The sequence below is a fragment of the Cuculus canorus genome, chromosome 3 (genome assembly GCF_017976375.1).
Source record: "Cuculus canorus isolate bCucCan1 chromosome 3, bCucCan1.pri, whole genome shotgun sequence".
Classification (NCBI taxonomy): domain Eukaryota; kingdom Metazoa; phylum Chordata; class Aves; order Cuculiformes; family Cuculidae; genus Cuculus; species Cuculus canorus.
In genome coordinates this window covers 116065508-116092782 of record NC_071403.1, presented here as the reverse complement: position 1 = coordinate 116092782, position 27275 = coordinate 116065508, and the positions used below count along the sequence as shown (strand labels likewise).

The 27275-nt window shown below is 42.4% G+C and overlaps 1 long non-coding RNA gene across 3 annotated transcripts in view; it reads right to left on the bottom strand.

Annotated features, from left to right (window-relative positions):
* LOC128851881 (uncharacterized) overlaps positions 1-1224 on the bottom strand; it is a 33297-nt gene extending 32073 nt beyond the window's left edge. For all 3 annotated transcript variants that reach the window (XR_008449413.1, XR_008449415.1, XR_008449414.1), the window contains exon 1: positions 836-1224. This is a non-coding gene — a long non-coding RNA (uncharacterized LOC128851881). The remainder of the gene's footprint in view (positions 1-835) is intronic.
* Positions 1225-27275: the final 26051 nt, after the last annotated feature.

The following is a 27275-nucleotide window of genomic DNA, read 5'->3' as shown; positions in this document are numbered from 1 at the left end:
TCAGCTCTGGTTAGTTTTGTCTTTTTAGCTTTCTTTTATGATGCAAAGCAGCCTTTTACTTGTTAAATAAATGAAATATTGCAAAATAGGATAAAAGGATTTATCTCTACATATAAAATGCATCAAATCTATCTACGTTAGTCAGTTGAGAAATACCCTTTGTTTTGCTTTCTAGTTGCTGATTTAAATCACAATATTTTCCAAAGTGTATGTGGCATTTATGATAGGAGCTGTAGCAAGTCCACTCTGGCTGTATAGTGGCATACCTCAGATGTGAATCCAGATTCAGATTTTAAAACATCTTTGAAATGTAGATGTGATTCAATTAAGGAGTTTGATTTAACATTTTCATTCATTTAAGATCTATTATCCAAATTATTGCACCAGGAACTAAATATCCATAATATTTATACTGCCAGTGCTTACCAGGGTACACTATGGATGGCTTTGAAGCCTTTTGAGACTTAGGCTATCACAGACTCCGAAAATATCTGAAATACACTGTAAAACACAGTGAAATGCACAGTTTTATTGTTACCTTATTTTAATTAGTTTTTCTTAAAATTAGAATTTTCCTTTTTTGGGTGACCCTTCAGTAAGTTTTCGGGTAAAGCCTCTGCACGTCTTCCTGCGCAGCCAACACACTCACAGTTTCTTTATACTGAAGAAATACAATATATGTAGGAAATTCAGTTTCTATTTGACCAAAGGCATTTTACAGAAAAATGACTTTTCTGCAGGTTTTTGGGCAACCATATTAAACTCAGGACTCGATAATCTGTATTGCCCCGAGGAGACAACAAACACCGATACGATGTCTATCCCTCTAACTCACCTTCCCCCGGTGCAGTTCCCTCTGTTCCTTCTGCTGGTGGAAATCGTCTTGAAGCTTACAGATTCTCTGCATCACAAATGTTGCTTTATAAGTGCAAGGGAAAGGGAGGTTTTGCCATTTTTTAGGCTCAATTTTGAGTTAGATTTCCACAAGGAGGGAAAGTGTGATGGCACAGGACCAGCCACAGAGGATTGCTGACCCTCTGTGGTTTTAAAAAAAGGGCAGCGAGAGAAAAGTTGTTCCCTGCCTGGTGCAAAATACTTCTTCAGATGTGAACTTCTGAGAGGGAACTGGGAGGGAAGAGGTTGTGGTTTCCTCTTGAACTGATCAGGGAGAAGGCAGAGAGGAAACAACAGAAACTGCTGTCATCTGGGACTGTTGTATCCACTGGCCTCCAGTAGATGACCTGGTGAAAATAGTAAAATATTCATGAAATTTATTGTTTCCTAAACCATCTGAACCTCTTTTTGTTTTGTTTTGTTTTGGTTTTTTAAACTTTGAGATGAAAATCCAAGAAACCCATGCAAAAGATGTCTGTCTCTGTCTGTAAGTCCTAACTTGCCATATGCTCCTGTAGAGGTGCTCCACAAACTCACCACCTTCCCTGGATAACGCTCAGTGTGTTTAAATGATCAAGATGTCCTACCTGGGAGCTGTGAGTATCTTAAGGGCCAGGAGCAATGGGTTTGTGGGTCGTTGCTTCTGTGAAGGACTGAGACAGAGATGATGGGTATCATATCACTTAAATTCAAGTATGTAAAATTATGACCTGTCTCAGTTGCTTTTCTGGGCATCTTTTACAGTCATTAGAGGAAAAACAGGAACCTGCAAGAAACTTTTCTTCTAATTTAACTTTGATGTTTCCCTTTACACAGGAAAAATACCTCCTCTGAGTGTTCCTTTGACACCACAGATGGTAGAGAGAGCCTAAACCCAACTTTTAAGATATTGAAATTACATGGATGTGATTCCACCTGGAGCCTGTGGCTGAGGAGTCCCCCAGGAGGGGTGCTGGTGGGGCACAGCAAAACTTAAAGCCAGTGAGCAGTGAACTGAGATTCAGCAGAGTGGGCTGTGAGGCGTCAAGATTTGGGGATGCTGACCAGCTTGGTGGCACTACCACAGACAGAACCAAACTTGCTTAAATTCACTGTCATATGCCAGTCAAGGACTGAATCAAATGCAGTTCCACAGAGGCTGTCCATCAGAAAGGTCCCCTGGAGCAAACAAGTGGTGTATTTTCGAGGTTCCTCTGCAAGGAGTTGTGCTCACTGTGCAGGGAATTACCTAGACTTCAGTCTTGTAGCAACACAAAGGTAGCCTGAAAAGCCTTCCCTCTCTGGAAGAAACCATGACTTCCCTCTTTGGAAGAAACCATGCGTTCTTGGATCACTTGAGGAGTTTGCCAATAAATAATGGCTTTGAACATCACCCCCTTTAGGATACTAAATATGAGGGGGAAATTACAACTGTACAGCTTTTATTCTGTGTAAGCCCTCTAAGAAGGGGCTTCATTTCACATATTTACTGAATGATTTTACAGGAATTCTCCAGTTAGGTACCTGCAGAAAAGTTGTAAGTAGTAAGTTACCCAAGCCACAGAGCTGTGGGGTTTTGTCCATGTGATATGTCTTTGGGGATTTAAAGGGAGTTTAGAGAGATTTGTGTGTTAGGAAATTTGAGCTGGGACAGCAAGGAAAACCTTTCTGTTACATGGCAGATGCGCTGAGCACTATGATGAGCTGCTGGAACTCCTCAGTCATGACAGCGTGTTCAGTATCGCTAACAGAAATAAGGATTTATCAGTGGGAAAAAAACCCAATAACTCATCCTCTCTGTCACTTTTGAATGATATATGCTTGGACTCCTTGCTTCTCCGCAGCCACGTTCAGGGATGGGACAAGTGCAGCTGTTCAAACAGCATGCAGCAACCCTAAACCATGCAAGAAGGTTGAGAGATTTATCATCACTCTCCATCTGCGAGGAATTCTAGGAAGACAGTTGAAATTACTTTGCATCCCTAAAATACTGTATCTTTTCTGACAAAAATACATAAAGGTATATTTAGCAACCAAACATATTTATCTTCTTTGTTTTCTCACTCACCATTGTGAGTATTACGGAAGGAGCAATATCTACTTTTCAACTCAGTTTTGATAACTTGAGAACAACCGAGTGTTTTGACTAAGAAAGCATCATTTAATGGAAGTACCAAAAAAAACATGTTCACAATTTTATTTTTTTACTAATTTCTCTAAAAATGCAGAGAAAGTGAAAGAGTTCGTGTGGTTATCTAGGAAAAATTCCTTTTGTTTATGCCTATTTTTCACTCTCTTTTTGACACATGACTTGATCACCCTCTCTGCAACCAAATTTCTTTCTCCCAAAACAAGGTGGAATGGCCATTCCCATGTGATTATTTCCAGGAAAATATATCCAGCTTAAAGATACTATAGGAGCATTTATTTAATCATAGAAAGAAGTTGGTTTTTTAGCAGTGTTAAAGAGCCGGAACTATGTTGAGAAGTGCACTGCAAAGGCAAATGAGATGATTATACAAATAACACATCTAGCATCGTACTGGAAACTTCTGCAATGAATTTAGCAGGAACTCAGACACTGGCCTGGGCTAGCAGGGCTTCGCTGATTTGTTCAGGGTGTGGGACTGGCTCCAGACCCCTCAAAGCATGAAGAAAATCACAAGTAGGTTGGCTCTTTCTGTCCCCATAAGCCCCAGACGTGTTGTACTAGTGATACTTATCATACATATCGTACAAGTAAAGGGTGTCATCCTACAGCTGAGATTTGGATCTCTCGCACAGAGTGTCCAACACCAAAGCTGAACAGCCGAAAGTGAAAGGCTAACTAAAGCTTCACGCATCTTTAATTTTGGACAACGAAGTCTCTGTCTCTGGTTGACAGATCCAGTGTTGCTCCTGGCATGAATTTAAGCAGCTGTAATATCAAGGATTTACAGAAATTCAAACAGCAAAATATAGCCCAGGGCTCCATCAAGGACAGTTTAAATGGTATAATTAGGCTTTCACTGACATGTTTCTCTCTGCAAATTATATTACCTATTTTTCACACATACTTACAGCCTTTGTTATTGGAGGTATAAGGTCTATCATAAACCGTGCTGAAATATTCAATCTATGCTTAAAATGCTGTAAAGGATTAGTAAAGCCAGCAACTCAAACATTTTTTAGAAATGCGATTTTCAGACCTTCACATGCAACCAGGAGATGTTTCTTACTAGCCAGATCCATTGGACCTCACGTGTTCTTCAGGCTTGGCCTACAGAACACCAGCCTGGAAGTGCAGAAGAACAGGGCTGTCCTAGCTGACTATTGCCTTGCTTCCTCTCTGAGCCTTCATCCATCTACCTGGACTGGCCAGGTTGGATGGGGTCTTGGGCAGCCTGAGTTAGTGGGATGTCCCTGCTCGTGGCAGGGGGTTGGAACTAGATGATCTTTAAGGCCCCTTCCAACCCTAACTATTCTATGATTCTATGACTGCAAACTCTCTAGACAAAGGTTTCTTCCTCATTCACTTACACAAAATAGCCCCAAGGTCTGAGGTCCACAGACAGTACTCTAACACATCCATATATAACATTTGCCGAGGAATAATAAGACATTTGGAAGTGGAATTACCTGTCTTTCCTCTTCGAGCTCCCTGCAATGAGAGCTGCTTACCCATCTACCAGGAGCCAACAGTTTTTTCATCCTTTTTCCTCCTCTCACCCTGATCTTACGATGGCTCTATAATTTCAGGATATGATATTCCTTGTTGTGTTCAATGTTCCTTTCTAAGAGATAAAAATCTGAGCAGTTTCTCTCTGGAAGCGTGACTCACGGCAGAAAAAAAACTCACAGGAGGCTTACTCTTCCAGACTAATTCCTCCTAATTCTTCTAATTCTTGAGATCAGGAAATTATACCAGGAAATGATACAACACAAACAAAACATGGTTTAAAGCAAGAACTTAGATTGAACAAATATCTTTCCTGTTAGGATGCTCATGCTGAAAACTGTAAATGGCTCTCAAGGGCAGTCCCTCACCCAGGGCTTTGCTCTCTTGCCTGGCCTGACTACTCTTCTCCTGTAAAATTCCAGCATCACCCAGTTTGGTACATGGTCCCTCTGGAACAGCCACCTGTTACTTATCACTTGTGATTAACCCATCCCAGTTATGTGCAGCGTGTGTCAGTCTCTGCATCTGCAAGTCAAGAATAACTCGTGATCAGTTATTGTGGCAGCCAAGAGATGCTAGAAAGGGAAACTAAGTTGTTCCAGTTCTTTCTGTGAAGTTTGTTCAGCCTCAGAAAGAAGAGAAACATGCAGCGGCAAGTCCAGCTGTGAATGTTTTTAGGGAGAGTGAATCCGTGGGTGTTCACCAAACAGGCCTATAAGCCTGAGAAATAGGGCAGAGAAAGAGAGAGACAGAGAGAAGAAAAGAGAGAGGAGGGGAGAGAGGAGAGAGGAGAGAAGAGAGAGGAGAGAGGAAGGAAAGACAGATAGAGAAACAAAAACAAAGATCAAAGAAAAGGATGGAAGGAGAGAAGGAAGGAGAGAAGGAGAGAAAGAAAGAAAGAAAGAAAGAAAGAAAGAAAGAAAGAAAGAAAGAAAGAAAGAGAAAGAGAGAAAGAGGGAGAGAGAAAGAAAGAGAGAGAGAAAGAGAGAGAAAGAGTGAAAGAGGGAGGAAGGGAGGAAGGGAGGAAGGAAGGGAAATTTATACATCTTGTTGATAAATTATGATTTTCTGTGTAGCCAAACTTTTATCACTGAATCAAAATGCGAGATTTAAGCTAAAAAATATTCTTAGAAAGTGAAACACGGCAAATACCATTATGATGGAAATATAATCACAAGCAGCTGTCAACTGAACTAGCTCAAGAGCAGGCAGACCAGCTCTGCAGAGTAGCACCAAACAACACTCCATTTCCAAATACCGAGAGACTATATCAAGACAAATTAATATCTTTGAACAACTTTTGCTCTCAAACTGTTCAAATCCATATCTGACTTCTGCTGGCCAGGTTTTTCTAGTCTCTTTACATAATTAATTTACAGAACATTATGCACCGCCTTCCCTGGCATAGGTGAGGCTGGTAGGGGATATTTTGCATATAACTATTTCGGTTCCATTCTCAGTGGAGGAATTACACCAAGTTTTTAAGCAACTGAGGAATCCAACCACTATTTCTAACTGTTTTCCAAACCCTGAGCAGACACCAGCACTTTGGAAAATAGTATTTGGTGGAGTGAGGTATATGACCAGTCCTCTAACCAGATACCCCGGTAGCATCACCTGGGAATGCCCCAGGTTAGGTTTCCCACGGGCTAACACACCTTACTGCCACCCAGCCACCAGGACAGCTATGACTGCATTGACAGAAAAATACTCGCCTTTTGCTTTTAAGAATACATTGTGGCCACAATATTATTAACACAGATTGTCATATTCATGTTTTTGCTGCATTCACATATAAAATAATCAACATTTTTTTGCTTGTTTTAAACTTTTAGCAAGTGCAGAGAGAATGTGCCTGCATGGGAACATGCTGGACTGGCTATCAACGAGAGATGAGTTCTCTTTGACTCAAACATGCATCCAAAATGCAGATGACAGGTTGTCAGTTAGTTTAATAGATCACTGAGAAGCGTTCTCATACTACCGTGATGGGTGTGCTGCAAGGGCCTGGGACAGCACAAATCAACCACAGTGAGATGCATGTTGCAGAGGTACAAGTTTCTACAAACATCCCGACCTTGTGCACAGCCCTCACTGACAGTCATCCTCATGGGACTTCGGGAAGCATCCCTCCTCCCAAGCGCCGCGGGGCACATCCTGGCTGTTCGGAAATATTAATCATATAATTTCATGTGAACATCTGACACTAATCACAGGTAGTCTCTAAAAGTAGTTTCAGACATAAATTGTAGCGTTCTTCAGGATTGCCAAGTCCTGTTAAAATGGTAGAGTTTTGAGCTCTTGCACTGAAATATAAAGTGTATTGTGCACTGGAATCGACAGCGTGACATGAACTCAGATGTACTTTCTTCTTTCAAGCGTTGGCATGTATTACAGTTGGGTTTGTAGTGTAATCCTTGGCTAGCCACAAAAACCTGTAGACTTTTAGGTGCTCGTCCCCTGTTAATGAGTGCACAAGACTGATTTTTTGGTGTTCAGACATCAATGCGACCTCATATTTACATGGGAAAAAAAGCACGGGCAGAAAACAGCAGCACAAGTTACATCCTGAAATCCTTTCCTGAGCAGAAACTCTCATCAAAATCAGTAGGACCACAGATGTAAGGCTCACTCAAGTAAAAGTTTCAGGGCTGTTCTTTCAATCTACATATCTAAAAAATGCTTGTTAAAAATGCATCAGATCAGTTTGCTTTGTGTCTTTTCTTGCCAGCACGAAAAAAAAATGCCTTGATGATTGCACAATCGCAGTGCTTCAAAGAATAGCTCTGATTTGACTTAAAAAAAATCATAATGCTGGCTTAGCCACATAGACTGCACTTGCCTTTGGGACGAATGAGATTCTTTCTGCCTATCAAGCTGAAATCCATGCAGCAGTTCTCAGATTTTAATGAGCAGAAAGTCTTTGTGGGAAAGACAGGTTAGACTTGATTTTATTTTTTTTTAAGATGAGAAAATACTGTCAGTAGCAGCGGGAAGGAGTTGATGTGTGTTCAATGGTTACAGCAGTTATAAGATTTTGTATATGAAAAAAGGTTTAGAACAGCATAGGTTTTACCTTTTGTAGACCTGGAAAATTTAGTTACAGGTTCATACTGGTGAGTAAATGCCATGACCTGATCACACTCCTATTGACATTAAGGGGAACTTTGTCGTTCATTTTTTAAGGAACAATACTATTTATTTTCTTTATTCCATACCAAAGAATCTTACCTGAATAGCTCAGGGATATAAATTTGCAACGTGCTCCTAGACAGTGCAGAAGGCCTGATTTTAAAGATATATCTTAGTAAATGTACTCCTACAGGAACAGGGAATGGAGCCTATTGTGGATAGCAGGCAGCCATGGAAATCAAGGACCGTGGACTGAATTGAAGGGCGGCAACATGATCTCCCAGTGTAAAGAAAAAGGGGATAATGTGATTCATGGATGTATGAACAAGAAAATAGTGAGTAGGAGTTGGGAACTGATCTTATCTCTCCCCACTGCTCTAGTAAGACCAATATTGGCATAGTGCAGAAAGTTCTGGTGCCCATATTTTAAATGGGAAAAATTGGAGACAGGTCAAAGAGAGGATGAGAGAAAATGTGTCTCTCTAGTGAAAGTCTGGAAGGAATATCTTTGTTTACCTTATCAAACAGATGGAGACATGACTTGATCAAAGTGTACAAGTACCACCACAACAAGATAATACCATATGCAAAAGATCGCCTTCATCTAGTGGAGAAACCATAGCAGGAATCAACGGCTAGAAGCTGAAGCCAAACAAATTCATACAAAGAAACCCAGGCATGCATTATTAATAGTAAGAGCAATTAATCCTGGGAACTACTTACCAAAAGTAGGGTTGGATTCTCCGTCTCTTGATGTTTTCAGATCAAGATTGGATGTCTTCCTAGTAGAGATGCCGCAGGCAAACCCCTATGAAAGGGAAGCAAGGTGAGACATAATAGTCCATGGTATACCATCAGACCACTTGACTGGATGATCCTGTTGTTACTACTCACTTGCTCTACCTCTGCTAGTAAATTAAAGTGTCAGGACCCAGACCCAGACTCCAGAACAGGATCTCCTATGCTATTAAACTGTTAGGATAGTCCCTTACATGCTGCTCGCCTGGCACAACTAGCTATCACCCAGACACACTTAGCACAGTCTAGTCCAGGGCTATAGGAAATTTAGACATGGGCGCCCCGTTTTGGAGAGGAAAAGAATGCGATGGTGCTACATGCTGACCAGACCATGCTTTGATTGGGAAAATCTGTGTTTGACTGTGTTATGTGCAAAGACTTGAGTCGGCTACGGCTGCACAAGGTTCAACGTCGAGCAAGAGAAACATCTGTGGATCAGACATTCCAGAACCACCTCCGAGTAGGTGGAATGATGTTGACACGCTCACAGCTTTGATGAGCCCTAAAAGGGAAAAAGGAAGAATGTTTTGACATATTTTAAATATTCAGAAAGGGTAATTGTTTCCTGCAGTAACTGACATTCCATAGGAGTACTGTATTCTTGTTGGTCATGTTCATACTAGATGGAGACGTTGAAGCAGTGCTTCCCACACAACCCTCACAATTAGGCAATATAGAGCGTGATAACTCGGATCTTTTATATGTCAACATAGCTTCCTAGTCCAATGCTCACTGTGTGCTCATTAGCAATATTGAGTTAATATGTTTTCTTGCTGACAGTGACGATGTACAGGAACCCAACTGCAAACCTTCGATGTCTGCTGTAATAGAAAAACAAGGAATGCAAGTTCATTACAAGATTTAGTATCTCATCTCAGGGATCCCAGAATGATGCTTTTCACTGTTTCCAAATACTGGAAGCATTTCTTGCCTCCTGAATGTTAAACAGATACTCACCCTCGGGGGTTTTGTAGAAGAAGAAATTCTGCATACTCTGACTAAAGATTTTGCAGGCTCTAAACAATTTCTGTAGTGAAATTGCATCTACTATGCATGTTTTCCAGCATCGCTGAACCTGGCAGCACAGTAAATACTGTATGGGCCTTAAAGGCAGTGGCATAGTAGCTGCTGGGCCACCACTGCGCACATCAGAGTTCCCTAATGCAGAGTTTGGTCTGCTGGGAGACATAGGAAAAAAGACTGGCATTACAGTAAGCCTCTACGTAAAGAGTTTAGACTCCATCTCCATCCATAAATCAATCAACACAATCCCCAAAAGAAAACAAAAAAAAGTGTTATCCTTTCTTCTAGTTGAAGAAATCAAGACAGATAGTCTGGGTACTTCTGGCTTACACAACATCCAAAGGGAACCAAAGGGCAGTTCTTCATTGCAGGTCACTGTGCAGAGATACTATGTAGTTTTATGAGAGTTGCATACCTCCAAACCAGATGATTTCCTCCATGCTGAGTGCCACAGAGCCAGGACAAACTTAACAGACAGTATCTGAATGACGGCATTAAGCATTAGTTCAGGTATCTCCACAAAACACCCAAACCAGCCTAAGACTTTCTTGCCCAAGAAAACCTGAGCAAATTTGAGTCTCTCTGAGAGTCATTGAAAGAGCTCTACAGCTACAGCAAGGAAATACGAAAAGACCCTTTTAATTTATCTTCTGTAAGACTAAAGATCCTATGCTGACAACAAGGTCATCTATCTCAGATCAAGGTTTATTATTTTTGTGAAAATCGGATCACTCAACACCTGGAGGCAATTTCCTAAGCATCTGCATTTTTACAATGTGAAGCCAAGGTGGGATGAAAGGGCAAACCCCAGTCAGCTCTCAGAAAACCTGGCACTCCTGGGCTTTGCAAGTTTGCCTTAGTTGAGTAAAGTTGTCATTTGCAGGGTATCTGTGAAAAGCTTCTGGTTGAATTGGAGCAGCGCTGTGGTGGTGATTTTCCCTTTGTTATACAGAACACCCATATGTTAGAAAATTTCAGTCACATTTCATCCCGGCCTTAAAAAAAGACGTTGTCACAAAAAAACAGATATAGAAGCAAAGGATACAATTATACTAGCAATGTGTAGAGAAGCCCATGGGCTGGCCATCGCTCATCCCCGACCTGGGCCAGCTTGCACCCTCACATAGAGAGCCCAGGCATGCTTCAGGAACAGGACTGTGGCCAATAGGCATTTTAGATGTGGCCACAGAGTTCTGGGGGAACAGTTTGTTTCCCTGCATTCACTTCAGGCACTCCACGACTCTAGACCGTGCGGCAGAAGGCAGTCCTTGAGCAGTCTCTTATTCACGATGGTGTCATTTTAGAACTTACATTGCAAGGAAATGAGAGAACAAGTGCAAATGAGGCTCTCGGAAGCACTTAAGACATCAAGACTTAGCAGTGAAGAGGCAGTGAGTACTATAAAAGAGCCAAGATTCAATTTAGGACATGAAGCCAAAGTATCTACATCTAGGTGTCAAAATGTGAGGCAAGGGAGCAGTTCGGCTTTTACTGTCTGAGACCTTTTTGGTGCCCTGTCTGGCTTTGGGAAAACAGACTTTGGGTCTTTTCTGTGCTGTATCATTTCTCATAGCACCACATAAATATCTTTTATATCCTAGGTTATTTTTCTGGGCAACCAAGCTGAGCCCGTAGCTCTGGGGACTGGTGGCCTGAGTTGCTCACTGGGCTTCATTGGCTGCACTGAGAAGCTCTCCACTGACAGTGATGCTCTCATATGTAACACACATAGTAGACATGATTTGCACGTTGAGGTGTCTTAATACAGAGCTGAAACCTACCCCAATTTTCTAAAGGATTAACCTTTAAATTCATAACAAATTTCATGAATTTAAAAAGACAGACAAATAAAAACATGTATTGGTCTTAATTAAGCTTGTTATAAAGAAGAAATAAGGCTACTAAGAGGTATAGATATCAAGAGCTACCAGTGCTGATTTCCATACTTTGTATTACTCTGCGTTCTGCCATACTAGGTACTAAAATTTGGTTTATGTGACATGGTATTGCAGATGCTCAGCAACTGAGTGGAGATCTCTGAGAATGTCATGGATGGATCGTGTCTGTGCATGCAGAACTGGTCTCTAACATTTTATAAAGCATAGAAAGCAAAGGTGGTAATAAATTCCCAGGTCACATCTTGCCTGTTACTGCCCTCTCCGCAACAGTGACAGAATCTTCTCAGGGCATGCTGCAATGTGAGAACTTCCAACAGAAGAAATGGAAGGGCATTAGCAAGAAGAGCAAGGCTTGGCAAATAGCAGGATAAGAGACTTTCCTGGGCATATTCAGACTTGTCAAACTGAGCCCAAATACAGGATCTGGCATTTGTCAGGGCGTGTGCATGTCCACTATATGCTCAGTCTTGTGATAGACGTTGGTAGAGGAGCCTGACTCAGAGATCTCCACTCGGTTGCTGAGCATCTGCTGCATTCTGGGACAACCCCTCACCTCTTTGTGCCTCTGCTGGTCGTCATCCTTTTTGTTTTGATCTCATCTGCTTGCTTTTGTAACACATTCAGCATGTGCCGCTAAATTTGGTCTGATTTTGAGCTACATCTCCTTTAAACTGTAGCAACCTTGATGCAACCTCATGTTCAGAAACTTTGGAGGCTAATTAACGCTGTGCACCCCAGATGGCACTGTGTTTTCCCGGTCACAGCAGCATGATTTAACAAAGTGTTGAAAATAAGGAAGGAAACAGAAGGAAGCATTAGTCTGGGAAACCTGAATTAACAGTCAGCAAGCCCCAGCCTTGCTCCTCAGAGTGGTTATTAAGGAATTAGCCTGGACTCAGCTTTCTGCCTGCAGCTGTGACGGTGCCGAAGTGACGATTGCTGCCCTCCTCACTGCTTGCACTTCCCCTGCAATGTGTCCATGCTCAGGGTGGTTCAGTGTAGCAGTTGATCAGGCTATTTCCAGGGCTGCGATTTTTCCCACAGACAATGATCCCAGCCTCGCTGCCATTGAATTATGTCCCCATGCAGCACTCAGGCTAAGGAGATAATCTCATTTGCTGCAGACTGGTGCCCAGGAGCATCCACGCCATGGGTTCTGCCACAGGAGCCCTGCAGCTCAGCACTACACCGCCTTGCTTATAGCTGGGGACTTGCTTCTGTCTGCAGCCACCACTCTCTCAGACTGCCTCCTCGCCTTGTCAGAGCTGTCACCATGCTGGTATTCACCTGGTGCTCCGACGGAAAGCTGCGTGTGGCTCTTCTCCAGGTTCACCAACTAGGCCACAACTTTTAAGATGCCCAGCCATCGTGTTTACAAGTTTCTGAACTCAGCAATTCTCTCCTACTATGTGTTTTCATTGTAGCAAGGCAAAAAAATATAAAGCTTCTAGCTATTACTAACGTAAGTAACAACGATGGTTTCAATAATACAATGCTACATGGTCCGTGAGAGGATTGTAACTCTACCAAATGGAAGAAGTGGTGGGAGTGCAAACAAGGGAGGTGAGCTGAAAAGAATAATAGCATAGGTAGTGAAATATTGAAGCACTGGTGTCTTCATGATGGAAAACATGCTTGATAACCATCACCCCAGTGATACCTGAGAAGAGGGATGTGTGCTCAGGTACAGGGGAAGCGTAATGCCAACGGGGGGTAAGGAAAGGAAACACAGAGAACAAGGAGGAAAACATATGAGCAGAGCACATGATGTGAGACAACGCAGAAGAGCAGGCTGAGTCAGAGAAACAGCTGATCTGAGACAGGTTACAGCTGTTTCCTATCTACAATGTTCTATCTTCCCTGAGGATACTGCCCTTCTTCCTTCGCCTCCTTCAGGTCTTCACTCCCACCACATGCAGTGTCCTCGGGACCGCAGATCGGGATACCTGGATGGTCACAATGGCATCAGCCTTAGCGATATCCAAAAAAGCCTGGAAATTCTTCCAAGTACATCTCCTCCTCCTCCTTCAATGTGCTTTGGCACTGATATTAGTCTTGAAGGTCCTTATGAATTGCGTTTAGTTCAGGTTTGACAAGCAGTATTGTAATCCACATTTGTATCTCTCCAACACCTGTCTACCACATCCCAGGATATATTCTCCCTTTTATCACGTGTTACAGAAAATCCCTTCAAGCCGTCTCCCTTCCCCATGCACACAGAGCAGCATGCAGAGGGTTAACTGAGCTCTTCACAGCATTTGAGTTTGTGAAAAATGGGCCATGGGCATCATAGCTTTCAGCATGTTTCCTCCTAGGTGGAGGTGCAGAACCGGAGCGCGCTGTGGGTGGCAGATGTGAGTGACAGGGTACGAAGTTTGGGCTCATCTGACTTGGTTGGAGCTGCAGCTGATTTGCAGGCACTGATGCTGACTCTGTCCAGGTGTAGAGAAATGTCTCTGTTGGGTATGAGAATGGTTGTGAGAGGCAGCAGGACCCGGAGAGCTCTTGTCTCCCAGTGCCCCCCCAAACCAGGCTGCCTCACTTCTGATGATGTGATTCACGGAACTACTGTAATCAAGGGAAATGTGAAATATTTGACTTCCACCCCACGCCCATCGCAACAAAAAATGGGTTGGCTTCATGTCCTGCAGGCAGCTCAGCTCACGTATGCTATGCATTCCTCGGAGCAAGGAAACAACCAGCATTGTTTCACTGGTGAAGAGAAACAACCGAGCAGTTCTGAGGACAACAAGGGATGAGAAGGAGAACAAAAGGCCTCAACACACACCACTGGGAGAGACCGTCCTCAGGCTTGGGATGTGCTGTCAGCCTGAGGTCCATCAGGAGACAGCAAGAGTGTTGTATTCCCTGCAGTTAACAGTGAGGATGAAATGGACTTTGCACATTAAAAAAAAAAAAAGAAAAAGAAAAAAAAATCAGTCTCCTGCCTGATGTTATGACTTCTGCATGATTTTTTAGCAGCCCTTCTCATGGTAAAGAGGTATCAGTCATTTTGTGCTTAGGCACAAATGGAAGGATGTCTTGTCCTTGTTTTCCCATTGTCTGTCCCCTCTGCCCCACACACAGCTGATCTTTACTCATCCCTACCTTATAGGGAAGGGTAAAGCACCCAAGAATTCATCAAAGATAAAGCTTTTTTTTTTTTTTAATAAAAAAAACAACAAACAACCCCCAGAACTACCTGGATATGTGGCAAAAGGGGTTCCCTCAAGTGGAGATGAGATTTTGGTACTTTGCAATATCAATCCGGCAGTTTGGGCTCCTGTTTCACTGCAGCTTCTTCATTAAATAAATCCTATTTAAATCTGCTTCTCTATTACTAGAAGAACCACTCTGGGCAAACCCTACCTCTCTTCCTTTGGTAAATGACTGATGAGCTCACTCGTGTGCTGGATTTGCATTGCTTAAAGGTAGTAACAAATAAGTCAGTGAAAAAAAAATCAGCATTTTAGCCATTTCTTTCTCAGGTTCTCATTTCCCGATTTCTTTTTGTTACCTACATGGGAGGAAAACAAGCGATCTCTTCCTCATCCTTTATGGCTGTGAGGCAATTAATTTCTCTTTCTAATTGCAAGGGTGTTTTGCCATAAATGGTTTAACTTCTACCCAGGTTGTCTTCTGCATCTCCCGCTGCTTCTCAAAACCTTTGAGAAATATAGCGTATTATCACCGCATGGGCTTCCTAACTCCCACGTTGTGTTACCACTGGAAAATGCTCCCATGGTGACACTTATTACGTCAAGTGTTTTTTTGAATTTATATAGGCAGCCCTGCTCCCTGCCCGCCCTGGTTGCATTGCTGTGAGGATGGATGGATGGTGTGTTGTCCCTGCTGAGGTTGTCCTTCTGTCCCCTTCCAGTGGGTTCAAGGTGGTTTGAATCCTGCCTGTCCCAGCGAGGCTGCACTTTGAGCAGAAACCTGAAAGGAGGTTGTAGTGAGGTGGGCGCTGGTCTCTTCTCCCAAGTAACAAGTGATAGGATGAGAGGAAATGGCCTCAAGCTGTGCCAGGGGAGGTTTGAACAAGATATGAGGAAATATTACTTGGCGTAAAGGTTGTCAAGCACTGGAATGGCAGCACAAGGAAGTGGTTTAGTCACCATCCCTGGAGACAGTTAAAGGATGTGTAGATGTGACACTAAATGGACATGATTAGTGGTGAACTTGGCAGTGTTAGGTTTACAGTTGGACTCCACGATCTTAAAGGTCTTTTCCAACCTAAATTATTCTTTCTCTCTGATTCTGTAATTTCTTCATTTACCACATCTGTGCAGCTTCTTCCCTTAGTTAAATGTGAAAGGAATTCACCCCACAAGTACCCTGGCAGTTTGGGAGGGTTAGAAGTTTCCTCCAGAAACCTTCTGTATCAGAAGATTTTGGTTAATATGAACCAAAATTATTTTCTAGGACATGTGTATCCACTTTGAAGGAGGATAAAAGGGAGAGATTTTTTGCTTAAAACAGGATAAATTTATTCCAGAAAGGTAAATAACAGGTCAGTGTCAGGGACCTCTGCTTAGAGCAGAGTTTAAAAGTCCTCTCTACAAATAGCTGGACATGAGGACAGAGACTCAGCCTTAAGTCTGCCACCTAGAAATGAATATTAAAAAGCCATTTCCTGTTTAGTCAGAGGATGAATGAACAGTCAGAGGGGAAATTTTCGCTTCATTTGAACCAAGAAACAGAAATTTGGGGTTTCTGAAGAAGGAAAATACTTTTGCTACCATTTAAGATATCTTTGATCTAAACCAAAATATTTCAAGACTCTCAGGGAAGAGCTTAAGTCTCCAAAGTTTTCTCTTCTAAATTTAGGGTAAATTTAAAATTTAAAATGCCTTTCTGCAACGAAAAGTGGAAAGTTATGTTTGGCAAATGCCAGGAAGAATTATTAAAGTGATTTTTTTTTAAATAGAACTCCATTTTGAGTGTCGATATTTTTGGCCAAACTTAACCCAGACCTGTAAATCGATTTGGTCTTTCTAAAGGTGGGGATATGTTCAGAAAAAAAAAAAAAAAAAAAAAAGTAATGTTTGTAAAATTAAATGTAAAAAGCTTCCACATCCTCTCTCCACATCTGAAATAAGGACCTTGACCATCTGGCTGTGCTGGAGTAGGGGAGAGGCTTCTCCCTCTCTCATACGCATTTTAATCTCTGGAAATAGTGCTTTCTTCCTGTGGTGAAACAAGATTATCAGTTTTTTGGTCAGAGTTCTTGCCAGGCTATGCTCTGTCTCCCTGGAGGGATGAACTCCATTGCAAACCTATTTTTCCATTAAATGCCTGACCAACACATGGGAGTGGTTTATGGATGGGAACACTGCCAGCAAGCCGACATGCAGTTCCCAGTCTTCTGGCATCTCACCAGGCTGCTGACAGAGAAAGAGGTGGCAGAGTAATGATCTAAGACGGTGGCACAGTCTCTTGTGGACTAATTCCAGAGGAAAACAAGATGAAATTATCCTCGAGGATTGAGGCTCTTACTGTCCAAGGAAAGGGAAAAAAACCACTAATGAATAATTTTTGGTGAACTAAGTACCAGGGCATGTCCCTGTAGGTAAATGCATGTTTAATTTCTTGAGTAGGATATCGGTTACACTGTCGTGGGTAGTATCAGCTGGATTATGACTATCTCACCACTCCTGCAGACTCAGAGCGAGGCGAGCCAAAATCGCTGCCCTTATCTATTCTGCCTGTTCACTCTTGTGAAAAGCGAGGGACAGGTTTTTGAGTGGGATAGGTTTTCGATGGCTCATTGTCAACAGCTGTAACTGCTTTCAGCACAGTTCACACCCAAATGCAGGTCAGTGAGCATTATTTTGACTTCCCTTGGAAATGTACTGAGAAACACTGGAGCTGAGATTTTTATGTAATGCGGCGATGTGGTACGGCACTCTGCAGGTATTTCCTGGGCCTGATATTTAGACTAGCATGAAGAAGCACAGTTACTTCATCAAAACCTCACTCCCGCCTCTACAGTATCCTTGAAACAAAAAGTTTTGCATAGTCTCAGCATCAGGCGTGATGGTTTTCAATGGACTGATGCACATAGGAACTATGGTTTCACAGCCAGTGCCTGTGCCATGAATTCACACCAAAAATAGTCTTTCCTTATATTTATGGGGCCAGGATGTTGCCTCGCATAAGATTATATTTTTAGATTTTGCAACAGTTCCTTTCTGTGAATAGAAACCTTATTGCCCCCAAAATAAATACTGTGAAACTAAAACAAATGTCAAGGGAATACAGGTTTCAATATAAACAGCCTAAATTTTGGCTCCTTAACCGATACGTTCCTTGTATAATAACTACTGAGTCAGAGTATGACCCTGAGTGTTCGGTCGTTACCTCCTGGATGTCATGGGCAAAGCAGAACTGCTAATTCTCAGAAGTGTGTAGTGAAGTATAACATAAGAAAGGGCAGGACTAAGCTTTACATCATTTTTTAATTCAACGACTCATTCATTCAAATAGGATTTATGAAGACATTGTGCAATTCTGCTGTACACAGTCATCAAGGGTGTGTAATAAATATCTAATTAATAGACTGAGAGATTTAATTGGATGTAGATCATCTCATGACCATGATCAGAAAGCAAACAAGGACTGTGTACAAATGAGCTTATAACAAAATGTGTCAAAGTCTCTGACTCAGTTGTTGTCTCATATAAAAGAGAAATGCTAGAGAATTGTGAAACCTCGTGAATTATGCAAGGAGGGAGTTTAATTACTTTCATTGAATTTATAGATCTTTTTGCACAGCTAGTAGATTTTAATTACTCATTACATTTTGAGCGCTTGAAAATCAGAAATAGGAACTGCAGGTAAATTTGTCCTTGATACTGCTTTCGGACTAATGGAAAATTAAACATAGTTGTACAGGTTATTTTATAGTATTATTTTGATTCATACATAATATACTGAAAGAGAAAAAGAAACATTCACTCACTTCTTCCTGAAAATTTGTCGAACATTAAATAAACATTTCTCAACAATCACGTAACAGCATTTTTACTTCTTCTAGAAAGCTTCTCCCACTTCGAAAAACCCTTAATGTATTTATTCATGTTGCTAAAATGCATTTCAGAAAGTTATAACACACACGCACTTCTATTTTCCAGCCTGCAATTTACTGGAAGTACTGGCAGAGTTTCTTGCAAATAAAAGGTGGGGAAAATATAAAAGCATATTTATTGCTAAATGTATAAAAAAATAATACAAACTTGACACGAGGATTAATTGAAAGAAAAAGCTATTTTTTTAAGTTTAAAAATTCATAAATATGTCTTCAAGAGGGAAAACCAGAAACTTAAGTATGCCTCATTATCACTAAAAGCTGTTCAGTGTTAATGGAGTGAAAGACACAATGATTTGATTTTTTTTTCAGGGACATCTGCAAACATTCATTTTATAGAAAACACCAGAAGAAAAACAAGTGAAAATGCATTTGGTAATGACTCATCCTTCCACTTGCAAACATGGCATAAGCACTTGACAAAAAAAAAAAAAAGGAAGTCAGATCTGGGGAGATACAGAACGAAACACAATGCACTTTAGCACAGAAAAGTCATTTCAAGCAATGCCGACTCCAGACTCCCTCATCCCTTGACACAGAAACCTTGTCCATGGCAGTGACAGTCACTAGACTTAACTGTATTCTCAATGACATTTGTGTTGCTGCTGTTGGGTTTATTTTACCTGTTTGGATCATTAGGTAGTTAACTAGTCCTCTGAAATGAAGCGTGGAATTCAGGTGTCTCTCATTATCAATACCAATATTGCAATAGGAAGCACTACTTTTCCATCAATTTTATTGACTAGCAGGGACTACAGAGCCTAAATTATGGTGACAGGGTAAAAAATGTATTACATTGGTGTTCCTGTATTTTTAGTTATAGATTTCCAGTTAGTCTGTACTCTGCACATCTTCAGAGCTGCAACAATTCTTGCTGATGGCTGATCTCAGTTTAGTAATGTCACTTCTCCACTTCTCATGTAGCACTGAGATGGCGCATACAAACAAAGCACGTCAATTTGATTAGAGTATCTTGACATGTCCTCTAACATCTTTACAGCATCTTTACTTATTATTTACACTCAAACTGTCACTGTTTGAGAGGCATTTTGACAATGCCCTTAATATGCTTTAATTTTGGTCAGCCTTGAGGTTGTCAGGCAGTTGGAGTAGATATCTTTTCTCTTCTCTTCTCTTCTCTTCTCTTCTCTTCTCTTCTCTTCTCTTCTCTTCTCTTCTCTTCTCTTCTCTTCTCTTCTCTTCTCTTCTCTTCTCTTCTCTTCTCTTCTCTCCTCTCCTCTCCTCTCCTCTCCTCTCCTCTCCTCTCCTCTCCTCTCCTCTCCTCTCCTCTCCTCTCCTCTCCTCTCCTCTCCTCTCCTCTCCATCTCAGCCACACTCAGGAAATGGACGTAGTGATTTCTTTTGTGCATAGAAGTGATTATTAGGTCTCTGCTTCAAAGACACAAGATAACTACAAAAAGTAATTGGTATATCTTCAAGGATTACCCCTGAAGCGAGGTTCTCCTGGTAGCCCGGTGGTGGCAGGATGCAGAGGGCATTTGTGGCCGGATGGCACACTTTGTGGCTGGATGGTGCAGTGGGATGTAGTTACCAGTGGGCGCTGGTGCCTATGTTTGGACTTGCACCCTGCAAGCGTGGAGTTTGCTAGTGCAAACACGCCTGACGAGGCCAGGTTTTCAGCCCTGGTTATCAGCCTCCAGTAGTTTAAAAACTAAGCCCAAAATTATGTGAAGCTCACTCATTTCACCACGACATACTCAAGCCTTCTTGCTACTCTGGAGCTAAGTTTTCAGCCAAATGGTGAAGAATTTGATGCTAAGCACTGAAACAAAAATAAAAGGATAAGAACCAGTAGCTAAGAGTCTGCGGTGCTCCTTGGTTGCCTGTCCCCGTTTTGGGTTACACTGCCCGTATGACTCAGCCAGGGAGAGTGAACGCTGGGAGAGGTCAGAAAGAAATGTGTTTGGAGGAGGAAACTGAAGGAAGAAAAGTGTTTTCTGTAGGGGACTGGAATGGTATGTAGGACTGCATGGTGAAAATCCAACATAAGCCTCGTGCAAGTCTAACTGCTATGATCCCCTATGACTCTTTTCTCATTCCTTAAGTAATTGAGGCTTCAGTTCAGCAAAGCATTTAATCTCAGGCTTCATTTTATGCTGTCAGTAAGTGCTTTGCTGAACGGGGGCTTAAAGTATCAGCCTCGTTGCATGAAATTTATCCCACCTAATTTTAGATGCTTGCAGTGCAGATACCTATACTAGAGAGAGTGACTGCAGGCTGTTCTTATTATTAGTGGAGAGAAACAAGCATTTCTGAGGTGCTGTTCATTAGGCTTACTCTGCCTTAGAATGAGAAATACCATTCAGTAGAAATGTTTGTTAGCAGCGCTTAAAATAGCGAGATCAGATTTGGACATTTACAATCCAGATACCTGAACCACAACAACCTCTGATGATAGATAAGTAGAAAAATATACCAATTGAAAAGCATCAGGCAAAAGCAAACTGATTTTTTACAGAGAAATGAAACCAAAATATTTTTTTTGTGAGAAAGCTACGATTTTAATTGTTTTTTAAGACAAACAGTGGGGTGGGGGAGGAAAGAATAGACCACCGTGAATTCCTTGTTTAAGGCATTATTTCTTTCATACTTTCCTTGTCTGGAATTGCTCCTTTGCCTCCGTTGGTTTCTGAGGGCTCCTGCTCGTCAGTCTAACTTCTAGAAAGCTGCAGCTAGGTAGAATTAAACTCCTCTTGTGTCAGAAAGATATTTTTGGAGAAGGAATCCTAAACATTCAAGACATTACTGCAGAGTTATTTGACTCAGAACTCCTGTTTCTCTGAACATTGAAGACCATTGCTGTCCCTGTATGGGCAACTGGGACATAAACTTCTGCAATTATGGGAATGCCTGGAATCCCTGTGGGAAATAGCTGCAAAACCTTTAATCCTTGTTATCTCTGAGAGCGCATACTTTTGTTTTCTTGACTAGCAGTGGGAGAGGATGACTGATTAGCGTGTTGGGCAGTAAAGCATCGCACTGTTTATGTTTGCCGGCTGCAAGCTGCTTCTGGGAAGATGCTGGTTCCCGGGCAAACACCCCCAAACAGAAGCGCAGCAGCAGTCCTTGGTGTGCACTAGGGTGGGAGTCAGGGAAAGTGTGGCAACAACAAAACAGCAGCAACTGTAGTTGTTGGAAGTCCAACAGTAGCAAATATATTTAGTTAAACTTAAAGAGTCGGTGCTTGGTGTTGGTGCTTCATGTCATCTACTGCCTACATCAGGAGTCAAGGATGCCCATACAAGCACCGAACTGAGGCAGTAAGTGAGGAGTGGAGGAAGACAGGCAGCTCCAGAAAACAATTAATTCTGTCCCAACAATAAATTTTGAAATATGTGAGTTAAATCAGTATCTGAACACAGCAGCCTCTTTCTAACTGCAAGAAAGTCACCAGATACTTAACTAAAGTGCATAGTCCAGTTCTTAAACATTACAAATCTAAATGACACCCTGCTTAGTACAGGGAAAGTCTTTTTCTCTGTATTTCTACAAAGTCTACCAAAATAAGGGCCATGCTGAGACTGTTGCTTCTACGAGTTATCACAGGGCAGCTGATAACAGAGCTCTGGGCTCTGTGAAACCTGCAGAGGGAAATTTCACGTACTGGACCACAATGCATCTTTCTTCTTTTGACATTTAAAGTTTTCTGATTCTAACACACATAGGGTAGACATGGGGACCAGGTCTGATAAAGGGTTTATTTTACTTGGGGACAGATTCTGTCTGGGTGTTTTGTGGGAGGAAATGATTCACTGACAAAGAGGGGAACAGACGCCTTGACTCACAGTTTCCTGAACTAACCACTAGACGATTCCTCAAGCAATACCTTAGTGCAGCAAAAGGATGGATCAATTTCTTAATTCCTTAAACATCATGAAATGGATGTCCTCGATGATATGCTCAGGTTTACCATATGGTCCATTGAGGGAAGATCTCTAGGTTTTATTCTGCAAGGTCAAAGAAAAAGTGCCAAAATAGGACAATTTGCCCAACAATCTTGTGGATGCTAATGGAATCAAAATGCCAAGTCTGCTGCAGTGCCTTTCTTAAACGTACAGGACTGGAGGCCTTGGGGCTGATGTTCTCAAAAATCTCACTTATAACATTCCAAGCATAACAGAACACGTTTTTATGCCTAATTCTGTGAGACCCTGGATGATGTCTAAGAAACACAAAAGGATTAGGTCTGCATGAAAGCAAATTCAAGACATTGCTGTTCAATTAAATCATCTTGGAATTTCAGTTTCTTTCCAGTAAATAGAATTTCTTTGTATCTAAGGCCACTATAAATTGTTTCAAGATCATATAAGGATAATTAAAAGAGCGCTTTATGAGGCATGGATGCCAAAAAACCGTATAATTACATTTAAGCTGTCAGCAGCACTTTAGAGTCTTAAACAATTTAAAACTCCACTGCTACCAGGTTGTCCCATACGTGCAGTTTCTTCTATAAACTATGTCTTCTGAAGAGAAAATACACTATGTTCAGAAATGGTGTATTTATGTCGACAAATCAGTAGACTTATTCCCCAGGATCCTTTTGCAGTAGCTTTCAGATTCGTAGCCTAGGCAGTGTTTCCCTGTGACCGCCTCGCAGGCTGATTTTAGCTATAGGACTGTGCCATCTGCCGTTGGAATTGCAAATTTGCCTGTGTCTGCACAGCCTGCAACCACCAGCTCGGACAGTCTGTCCGTGCGCGATTTGTTCCCATGTGAGGGACAGATGTTGTAGAGCGATTCTGACTGTTGCCCCATGTCAGAGGCTTCAACATTCCCAGAACTGTTTAGTCCACTGTTTTGAAGGACTCTACTTTAGCACAGACATGTGAGGGCCTCTCTTTCTCCCTCTTGCTCAAAGTAATTTTATCAGAGGTGGTACGACACGCATGGGATGCAGAGTCATATTCTGCAATGTTTTAGCAGAAAATTTGAACTCCTTTTTGCTCCTCAGTTCCATGAGCAGAGAAGATGCACAGGCAACTAAGGAATGTGCAATTTCAGCTTCCCAGCATAGAATCATGGAATGCTTTGTGTTGCAAGGGACCTTGAAGATAATCCAGTTCTGACCCCACTGCGATGGGCAGGGAAACCTTCCACTGGATCATGTTGCTTAAAGCTTCATCCATTCTGGCCTTGAAAACCTCCACGGATGGGATATCCATGACTTCTCTGGACAACCTGTGCCAGTGCCTCCCCTAGCTCTACGTGCCATTGCGATTGTTGTGCAGTGAGGCTGTAGCTCCAGGTGAGTTGAGGGGGAATGGAAAACACATGCTGGAAGCTGACCCCACAAATGAGGAGCAAAGGGCACCACAGCTTCTCAAGGGAAAGGGGGAGCATCCCTCAGAAGCATGGGCATGCTGGGTCTCAAGAAGTGTCTTAGAACCAAGACACGTCCCAGGATGTCCTATGGCTTAGTCTGTCAGTGCCTCCACCTGATCCTCATGGCTGGGCTACTGCCATCCCTGAGACTCAAGAAAGTCAATTTTTCACAGTGTCTTCCCGAGGTAGTGGAAAATATGGCCCTCTGGTCTGCATTATCCCTGTCTGCTTTTGCCTGGAAGCCACACCGGTGCGTGAGTTAATAACACAGTTATTCCAGCTACATTTCTAAGACCACAGATTGATTCTTTTAGGTCCTGTGCTCAGAACCCCAAAATTTTCATCTGACTTAGGGTTGTGCTGGGCAACAAGTCTGAGGTTGTGGGCAATGCTCTGCATTTAAGGTCTGATCTTGCAAAGAGTTATTTCCAGACTCTTGCAAAGGCATCTTAAGAGCCTGTGATGCCCCAGCCCCTCATTTGTCCATTTTCACACAGAGCCATGTATTGATACATGAGATGCCTGGTCCCTAAGGCTCACACAGTACTGTTTGTAGGTGTCTTCACACGGCACAGAGCACCACTTGGCTAGCACCAAACAAGCAATTTTTTGATCTAGGAACAACACAGACACATCACCATAATGCTACAAATAGCCTAACTGGTCCTGTTGGAAGGCAGAGTGAATTGGGGTATATATTGTGCAGAGCTGGTACAGTTGTACAGTAAGGAGTACAAGTCCACCATCTCAGGGCAGAATTTCACTCTCCTGCGTAGACCACACATCTGTACTTTTGGAGCAAGCTGTAATAGCTTTAACTGGCAATGAATCACATAGCACCAAATGTCCTTCACCAGCATTTTTATCAGGGCTTGGCCACAGCCAGCACACAGCAGGACAGGACCATCAGAGCATGCTGAATTCCCAGTAAAAAAGTACTAGCAAAGCTCAAAATTAGATTAGTTCTTGGAATAAACACTCTGCTTAGGTGAGTGTTACCTTAGTTGGGGCTTAGATTGGTGCCATCTCCACCACATCCAAGTGCCCTTCCCTAAGTGCTAACTCAGCAGTGATGATTTTGGTCAGCAGTGTGATAAATGAATCTGAAAGTTAGCTGCTGAGAATTGAGATAAAGTAGTAGTTTCTGTTCTTGGGGCTTGCTGAAGAATCTCCTCATTTGTAGATCGGCATCTCAGAGTGGCTGCTTGTGCACGAGAATGAGAGGATTGAGAACAAGGAATGAACTCTGACCACTGCCTTATATTATACTTTAGTTCCCATTGTTTATATGCTACTGGGATCCCAGAGCTATTAAAAACTAGACTGAATTGTAGAGATATTTATTATTGAAACTGCATTACGCTGCTAACCACAAGTATCTCTTGTCTGACAACATAAAAGCAACACCACTTTGGGAAAACTGAAAACGACTGTGCGTTTGGGTAGTGAGACTCCTCACAAGGGTAACCCACATCCTCAGCAGGAGCCTTTCTGGCCTCAAAGGTCTGCCTGGAAGGACTGGTCAGAGAAATCATTCCAAATGTATTTTCAATATAAAAATGTAAAGAAAGGGCGTCTTCCTGGCAGTCGCCGCGGAACAGGCACTCTGCACTCCATACCTATCTGTGGCAGGGAGCAGAAGCACTGCACCCAGCTCATGTGGGCTCTCCAGGGGCAAAAAGTCATATTTCAAGAGACATAACTGACCTGGAATTTTTTAATCTCACTGCTGGTTTCTGTTATAATTATAAGCCTCACATCACCAGCGTATTTGTCTAGTGAATTTATTAGGAAATAAAATGTTTTATACCTTAGACATGGAAATACATTAACAGTTAATGAGAGCTGTAGGGCTTGACATCTTTGGCACCCAGACTGGATGATGAGGGCGCAGTATACGCCTAAGTGTCAAACCGAGAAAGGTCAACACACCGCACAACATGCTCTTTAAACAAGCTGATTAGAAATACTATGACACATATGCCTTAAACTCTGGACTGCTTCAGGATTTAGGCAGTTTTTAAGGCCCATTTTTCTCTCTACAGCAGGAAGAGCTCCCAGATGGATAAGCGTCATTAATACTCACCATTGACATGACATCAGTGCTCCTCCAAAAAACTGGCCCCGGGGCTTTAGGTACCCATCCTAACATCAACAGCTGCTGCACTGAAACATCACCCTGCTGGCCACGCTAGCGCGTGGCTGTGGGAACCTGCAGTGATGCTACTCAGAAATTCAGAAGTTAAAACTGAAGCTCACAGGGAGAGCAAAATATGGTGTCGCCTGTAAAACTTCTTGCCTCTTGTAGCTCATGGGCTGGTGGAGTTTAGAGAATGCTGATCTGAGGAGAAAAGCAGATGAAGGATGTGAAAGTGAAGCCACTAACTCCTGAGATGAAATGTCTTGGCCAGAGTTACCTGGCAGAGCCGGGCAGTGAACATGACCCCCAGTGGCATGTAAACCAGAAGGCTATGTTTCTAGCTCAGAAGTAAAATGGAAAATATGAAAAACATAAAAAGAAATCCCTTTTGCAGACTGAAAATGTGGCTAATATTGCTGTCTTTCCTCTGCTTCATTTAATCAGCTTAGAACTTGCTTGTAACAGCAAATGATTCATTTTCAGATAGAAACATGATGAAGTGTCAGCAGAGACCCTTGACATAACGACGGCCAGCATTTCCTTTCAAGACTTGAGCTTTTCCCACAGGACATACCATCCGCTCCAGCTCCTTTTTCTATGGGAGATGCCTTCCTCAGCACTGCCTGTAACCTGAGGCTAATTAGAGGAGAGTTGTTAAGAGGTTATGTGATGCTGAAGCCCTTTCCCAGTTCCCCTGACTTTAGGAGGTTTCAGAGCAGACCTTGGATCAACAACAGGACTACAAGTGAAACAGGAGGGCTGAAGGCAAGAGACAGAATTAGCTATGACTTTTTGACCAAGAGGGCTTCAGCCAGAACAAACAATGACTGGAGAGAGGCCTTGAGGTCCAGCTGGTGCTTCTTATTTCTCTTCAGCAATTAGACCCAGGCATGGTGTTGCTTGCCCCTCTCCTGCCCGTCCCGAGGCGACCACAGCTCTGCCCGGCAGCGGCACAGCTCAGGCAAAAAAGGTTGTCCTGCCTTGCTGTGGCTTCCTACCATTTGCAGCCTGGATTTCTTCCTCCTGAGATACTTTGCTACCCTCATTCCTGAGCTAGGCTCAAAGCCAGGACTGCCTCTGATCCATGCTGGATGATTGGATTGTAGTTCCCTGCTTTACATGGGTTGAATTGCACGGTTTGCATGGTATCTAAAGACCACAGTAAGCTGTGGGTAGTGCAGTTATTGATAGCTGAGAAAAGAGACACCTCGCCTTCGGAGATGCCTTATGCAGCAAATTTAATCTCAATATTCTAAATTCAGGAAAATATTATATTTAAGGAACCTGGAGTGTAGGGAACATCTAAAAGACTCGAGCTAG